The following is an 8283-nucleotide window of genomic DNA, read 5'->3' as shown; positions in this document are numbered from 1 at the left end:
CTGCCACACTACAAAGTAGTTAATGAAGACCAAGGCAGCACACGGCAGAGAAAATATTCCTTTTGAGTGAGCTTAACTCTGTCCTACCATGTTTCTGCCATTTCTTCTCATTTGAAGTAGAAGGAACTCAACTCTAAAATAAGTGAGTGTTCTTTAAAATTAACTGGAAACTCTAAGGAACATCTCAAAAAAGGAAAATGTTCAGGGATGATTAAGGCAGACGTGTTCTAACAAACAAAACATCTCATCTGGATCTGCAAGGAAAGTGTGTAGTGTCCGGAATTTTCATGGCTTTCACCCTGAGCACTCATGCTCCACAAGACAGCCTTGGCTCTCCAGCTCTCTCGGAGTACCTGCTACCCTCGTGCTCCTTCACCTGCCCCCCACAAGTTAACATCTGCTAGTATTAGTTCATGCCAGTTAGCAATAGCTGACATTCTCTAGAGAGGCACTAGTTTCTTGAAAGGTTTCAGCCCAACACCTCAACAGTCTGCAGAGGTCTGCCAGCAGACAGAACTGCCACTCACCTGCTCCCATTCTCCCCAGATTTCAGTCCTGCGTTGTGCTTGCTGAGGTCCTGCCATAACCTCCCTAGGAACATACTGCACCTCTCACAACCTACTTGGACATGGGTATGGTCCTCACCCTCTGCTCCTATGAAGGGGCTGGTCTGGGCCTGGCACCAGGCTCTGCAATCTGCTGGACTGCCTCAATGTACAGCAATGAGATAATTCTGTCAGAGCACATTTCAGGATTCTTTCTAATATTTGTTTTTGCTAGACTAAAATCACAAGCAATTTCCATAACCCCATTAGGCAAGGTATTTCAGAAAACACTGACAACCTACATTATATGATTATTGTAATAATGAGGTCTTTCATCAGGGAAGTCTATGAATAATTAATTCTAATTAAGTAGCTGATAGACACAGTAAAACGTTCATCAGTGCTTGAGTCCTGCACATTACAGACTGTAATAATTTTTCTGTTAGCGCAAATGCTGAGCAAGCGAGTGTAATCAATGAAAACATTATTAAAGATTTGTGTCATTGCTATGAAACAAATTGGAAAATTCTCTGCCTTTGTTTTCCTTATTTGCTCTTGCAATATTAGATGGTAGTCGTCTTTGGCCAACGGCTCATTCTTGCTACAGCATTGTTTGAAAAATCCGAGTGAAGCAGTTAAGTACAACAACAGCAAGAATAAGGAAAATAAGAAAAAAAGATGGTTTATAGACAAAATGTTGTTGGCTTTCTCTACTAATGAAAGTGATGAAGAAAATTTTTTAAGAAAGTGCTGAACCAAAGACAATAGACATAGAAAGCTTATTTTGGAGAGCATTACATTCTGTGAACTATCATCACACCTATTGTGTATTATTCAAACTCTTGGATTTATAAGGTGGCACATTATGCCTAATCCTGGGATCAGATATGTCTGAGTTGTTCAGGTTCTATTGGTAAATTCAGAAAAAAAAAAAAAGCATATTTGAAAACTAATAGCAAAATCAGTGTAATAAATATGGTTGTGATTACATATAGAACATAATACAAGAAACTACAAATAATAACATAGAATTCCTGTTAAATCAAAGCCTGAATATATATATATATCCCCACTATGTATGTCAGTTGGACAAAGTTCTCCTTAGACTCAAGTACTTACACCTTGTACAACAGAGGGAACCAGAGCACACAAAGAATTCTGGCAATGTTACTGACAGGGAGATAACACATAGAGAAGCAGTGGCACTGCCACTATCTTTTTGATAAATGCTGAGCCATTAGATGTGTTGGCTTAAAATTTATGAGTTAAAAAGATGAGGAAGTTTTTGTCTTTGACTTGTGAACTCTGGTGCTTTCATAGTCCTAATTTTACTTTTTTTTCCAGAAAGAGCATCATAATCTAACTTGAGAAGAAAAGCTTTATTGATATTCTCCAAGTATCCTGAGACTCCATATAAAGCCATGAGAGACAACTTTTGCAGTAGCTTAGATGTTTAGAATTCAAGTAAGGAAACAGGTCTTAATGTGCTTGGGATATGAGATAATAAAAGCAGGCTTTCACTGTTACATCCAATGTGAATAAAATGAAGGAAGCAGAAGTCAGACTATATAATATACTTCTTAGAGAAAAATCATAATTACAAAAGGCAATAGCATCAAATATAAGAAGCAATTTTTAAAAATGCACCAAGAACATTAAGGATGATTCAAAAGAAATTAAATTGCCAAGTTTATAAAGAGAAAAACATGTAAAAATCAATGAACATAAAGCAAAAGATACATCTGAAGGTGGTAATGCAACTATAGGAGAAGTATTTCCTCAACAATTTTCCTATTTTTTATGAGTTTTCAATTTTTGATGATAGCAAAAATTAAAAATACAGGAATCTGAATAGAGCCTAGCAAGAAAGCAGAACTTAAAAAATGGGAACACAACTAAAATGAAAAAACCAAAACCTGTAAACATGTCTCAGATTTTATGACAGTCTTCCTCCAACAGGATATTTCCCTATTTTGTACTTTGACAGCACTGCAGTAGCCACTGCCATAGGAGACACGAACACCCTGTAGTTACATTTTTTCACTACCATGAATTGTATGTATTGTCAGAATCTGGAGCAGATAGCCTACTTGCTCAGAGTTGTGAGTGCAAGCATAATGTTGGTCATTACAGGGAGTCCCAGTAACTGCAAGAAAGCAAATGACATTTGCATGTGTCTTTGTAGAATCAAGACTGGAAGTTGCCATTCATGTAGAAGAAAAAAATATTTATATGGCAGCTGGAATAAATGATAAATCTTACATCACATTTCTCTGGCACTAATTTGCAACAAACATTATCTTTCTTTCCTTCCCTTTCAGTGAGTATATACTACTCTAGTATATCTAGCCATCTCTAGTTATACACCAACACAGACTTTGAGTCTTTTTACTTTTCAAATGTGCTCACACAGAATTACGGAGTCTAACAGTTATCTGCAATACCTGGGCATAGCTCAAGGTGGAACTCTCTTATTTTCCTTCATCTTGAAAAAAAAAAAAATAGCAACAGTGATATGTTTTTCGTAATATGAATAAAAATATCAAAGTCCATGTATTCACCAATAACATTTTCTTAACTGAAAAACAATCTATTTCCCAAGAAGCAGAAAGTTCGGGGAAAACGGATAAAGAAGTGTTTTAATTCCTCTCTCTGATTTACTTGATAAAAACAGTTTTGCCTGTTTTGAGGCCAAGTGGAATGATCCAGCAAAAAGAGATAACAAAGCTCTAAGCCAAATCCACAGCAGTCAATGGAAAGAATCTCACTGATTCAACAAATATTACAGCGTATTGAATATTAGGTTAATATTGAATTCCATCATCTTCAATACAAACCAGATAAATCCTAGTTTAGTTCTCTTGACATGAGTTTACTGGTTACAATGTATCTTTTTTTCCTGGAGAGATTCCACCTTTTTTTAAAAATGTCTCCAATTAGAGAAGGCAGAGTAATGTCAATATGACAGAGCCAAAGAGGCTGCACATGCCCTATGGCATTTCAGTCAGATCATACTCTTGTTACTTCGTCATAGAGAAAAGAGTCTCTTGCTGATGAAAGCCAAGTGAGCTCCAATCTACCCAGCAGTCTGTAAAGAGCCTTTCTCTCATCAGCTGCTATTTCATAAATGGTGTAAAAGGAACACAAAAATCCTGTGCATATTCCAAAGTACATTAGGGCTTCCAGAGGATATGCTGAGTAGACTCACACAAGAGTACAACTCTTCTTGCTGAAGAAGGCACGGAGGAAGTTCTAGCAGACAAATGAATCAAAACTACCATATATCTGCAGTTACAAAAATAAGGTGTTTAACAAATGAGCTAATGAAGATGGGATCTGCCATAATGATAAGCAGCAAGCCAGCTATGGCACAAAGTCTCCCTCTTGTTTTAACAATAAGATGGACCCCTGTTTCTTGCAAGTAAACCTCATTACCATGGGACTGGTGAATCATGTAATCATTTCTAATGTAAATCTTCCTGTTTGAGAATGTTGATGTGATAGTTGATGTTCCAGTGGCAGGGTGGCAGACTTCAGAATGGAAACTGGTGTACAAAGGCCACTTCTCTTTTATGAGCAATGCCTTTACAGACTGTAGGGTTATAACGTTTATCAGAATTTTTTATTACGTGCCCTTCAGTATTTGTTCAGCTCTGAGTCCACAAATGACTGAGTATCTTTTCTGGGTTTAATTCATATTCTATATATTGAAATAGTCAGTCTAAATGTTACTTTCAAGTTAAAAATATGTTTCTAAGTTACAAACACTAAACCCCATCCACAGGCAAACAACCATTTATAATTCCTGCTTACTACTTTCACATTTTAAGCCAATCATATGTAATTAAAACTGCAGAAATAGTCTATTTGTTGTAAATCCTAGTATGGCAAATGCATCAACAATACTGTAAAAAAAAAAAAAATCAATGCCACTTTTCCTTAACCAAGTTTTCAAGCATATGATGCATGATTGCTTTACTTTAATCTTTTAACTCATCCAGAGATTAGAAGAATGTTTCAGGATTGTTGAAATCAGGAGAAAGTCAGTAGTAACACACATGAGAAAATGATTCATTCCTTTTGCAGTCAAATTTACAGGGTAATAAGACAGTAGCTCTTGAACACATAAGTTTGAAAGTGAATGTATTTCAGATGCACTGAGAATACAGGCTCCATTATCTTTATTGTATAAGAGCAAAAGACACTCTATAAAATGAATCCAGGTATTTTACAACAGAAGCTTATAACTCCCTCTTCATTATACTAGAGAACTATTATATGTCCCAAGTATTTCTATATTGAAAGAATGACTACTTCCTTGCAAAGTGAAATTGATTTAGTATTTCATAAAGGAGAAAAATTCAATTTTTTTAAATGGCTTTTAAAAAAACATGTAAAGGGCTGTGTCAAGTCAGAAGACCAAAAGTCCTTCTAACCTGATATTCAGGCTCAAGTAATAACCAGTAATGGAGGACTAGGGATGTTCTTTTTTACTTTTGCAATTCCCAGAAAATCTCAGAAGAAATAGAAAAAAATTATTTAGGAATTAAAAAATTATTTCACTGTATTTTGTTACTGTCATGAATAACTACATGTAGTTTTAAACTATCATTAGACAAAAGTTCGTGGAAATCATCTATTCCTTTACTGAAATTTTGTACAAATTACTATAATTGATGGTAAAAATGTCTAACTAAATAGGCAGATAATCAATCACCTGAGCATGAAATTACACCCAAGTGTGAAATTGCACATGAAACCTGAAATTCTGGTACAAATATGGTCATATGTTTGTGTATCTTTGATGCAGATTTCAGATCTTCTTTCTGAAGAGTTAAAACATTATAAAACATTAAAGTTTTATACGATATGAAAAAAATTATGCTAAATACTGCCCATTATGTTATCTAAAAATGCAAAATGTTTTGGAATACACTTAGTATCAAGCAATCTGTTATCCTCTTATTACATTACCTTTTTTCTCATTTATGTAAAAAATCCCTCAAATTATAAAAAAAAATAAATATATGGGGTTCTCATATACATAGTAGGATTTCTGTATATGTCTAACAAATCTATTTCTTACATACCTCCAGCTAAAATTTCATTACAGAACTTGACAAAAAGGTAATACCCTAAGTTGCATAACAGGGCAACAGACAACTTTAGTCTGTTTCCAGAAAACTGGCAAAATTAAATTTTTCGTTTTTTTCAAAATCAAAGTAGAGTTCTGAGTAAAATCCTTTGAGACCTCCAAAACTGATAAATTTGGCTTCCACTGAGAAGATGAGGACATAAGAAACAATAGCAGCCTGGAGCACCTGGCAATGATAGCATTAAGATATTCTGTACATATCCCAATGGAGTGTTTTCCTAAGGTTGTTGAATTAGCCACTATAAAAATGAAAGCACATTAACGGTGCTTTGAACAAACTGAAGTTTTGTACCAAGGTCGCTTGGTCATGACCACACAGAACTAGTTATTGCCATGCCATTTCTTGGTATATAAATCTAGGTTTGCAAGGTATGTAAACAGAAATGTAGTTACAAAAAAATACTTGCACCATGACTTTGAACAGAATCTGAACTCTGATTTGATTTCAAAGTTGTGATTTCTGGAGTGTCTCATCTACTTTCATTCATGTAGTGAGACCTGAAAGACTGAAATCACTGTATATGACTCCCATAATTAGAGGAAAACAGTATTATAAATAAGGTGAAGAGGTAAGTGATGTGTGCCTGTTCAACTACAAGAAATTTGAGAGCAGCTGTTCACAGAGAACGTGAATGTTCCACATAGAAGCTCAAAGTGAAAGACAGTTTTCCATCTGGAGTAAATATGATCAAGAGCAAAATTATTTGATCTTGTTCTGCTGTTACTGTTTGGAGGATGTTCTGGAGATGAATGCTGAGTTCAAAAACAATTGTGGAAATGATCTCTCTTTCAAGCCCTTGATGTAAAGCTGGATATACAAAGCTTCTGCCTGCGACCAAATTAATGACAGTCTTATGATAACAACAAAAGAAGGCAAGGATGTTTCAAAGTCCCAAATTTAAATAAAAGATGACTTCTCACAACAATAACCCACCAGTTCTCTAGCCACTGCTTTCCCCAGTGAGCTCTATGAAGAGGGATCTACAAGATTTTTCTCCAAGCAAACAATCTCCTAGTCATCCAAATTACTGTCTTTGCAACTGCTCTTGTAGGCATTGACCTACAAGAACTTGTTTTCTAAGGGTTAATATAAGTTTTTAAGTTTAGAGTGGGACACGTTACAATAACAATATCCTCTTGCAGCTAATATATTAATTTCATCTTTTTTTGTAACAGGTAGTCCATGAAAGATTAATAGCACTTCTAGGCTTGCTTTATTTTCTTTACCAACAGCTTTATTTCATATTTTCCACTTGAGCAGTGGCTTAAGTCTCCTGTTAGAAGCTGAAGGGAAAGTGACACATTAAAGATCAACTCATTCAGAGACAATGACCTATTAAGGCATCAGAACTGGCCAGGCTGTGTATATATTGCTCTGTGGTAGGATCACAGAACTTTATGCCAGTTTCCAAGGCTCAGTGATGCTTTTCCACTCACTCCAGTAGCATCTTCACTGGAGAGGCCTCAGTTGTGTCTATACCACACTTTGGAAAGGAGGCACACAAGTGTTGGAGAAGGCTTGCAGAGAGCAAGGCCATGGGTCTCTGCAGGAGCTGATTGCAGCCATCTGAGGTAAACAAAGGAAAAAACCCAGGGTACAGTTATGCTAACAACGGACTGTTATGTTAACTAAGAGAGAAACTAAGGTACATTATGACCTTGTATATGATAAAGGAACGGCCCTGGGAGAAAAAACAGTTTCAGAAGAGGGAAGATGTTGTGACATATCTGAAATGCCACAAGGGGCTGGGATATTATAATGTAGCTTTTTACATGTATCCAATAGATTTGTCAGCAGTATGCATGATTATTGTAGAGTGCTTATATAAGGTGTGATTTCTTTCAATAAAGTTGAAGCTTGCTCTATCATTCACATTGAATCGGCTGCTTGCTTCCTCCGCCCGCCGCACACAAGGTTTACATACCCTTGTTCGCCTTGGCCTTCACACCTTTCTGGAATGACAGACACCTGCTAAACCAGGGCTGAGGTCCTACCTGAACAAGAGGAAAGCCTATCCTTGGGTTTTCAGTTGCCTTATGACTCTCAAGATCCTGGCTTTCAAACCAGAATCCTGTGTCTTATGCAACACATGACAATTAGACCACAAGAACACAGTGGCTACCCTGGAAAGTATATCAGCCAATTTTTTCTCACTAAAGTAAGTGTCTTGGAGCCATGAATAACATCAGTGATACTGCTTATATCTTTGCTTTTAAAGCATGGCTGTTCTGCCAGGAAAAGTCTTCCACGAAGGCACCCTATTTGTCATAAGAAGAAATACTTTATAGCATGCAGCATGAGCAACATTGAGATGGATGGGGACATGCCTTAAGACAAGGCAGGCTTTGCAATGTCACATCATCCAACACTTGCAATATTGGTAAAAGTGCTTTAATATCTCTCATACAAAACCTGAAAATGGCACTGATTTGGTGCCATTCTTCTAAAGTCTATGCAAGAACCAATGGTCCAGCAGGCCCAATTGAGTAAGCTCACTCCTCCTTCAAGCTTAAAAGCCACAGTAGATCATTTCATGTACTAGGGTAGGTGGTCTGAAAATTACCACTTTTTTCTTACTTTGG

The sequence above is a fragment of the Athene noctua genome, chromosome 4 (assembly GCF_965140245.1).
Source record: "Athene noctua chromosome 4, bAthNoc1.hap1.1, whole genome shotgun sequence".
Lineage (NCBI taxonomy): Eukaryota > Metazoa > Chordata > Aves > Strigiformes > Strigidae > Athene > Athene noctua.
This window is presented reverse-complemented; position numbering follows the sequence as displayed.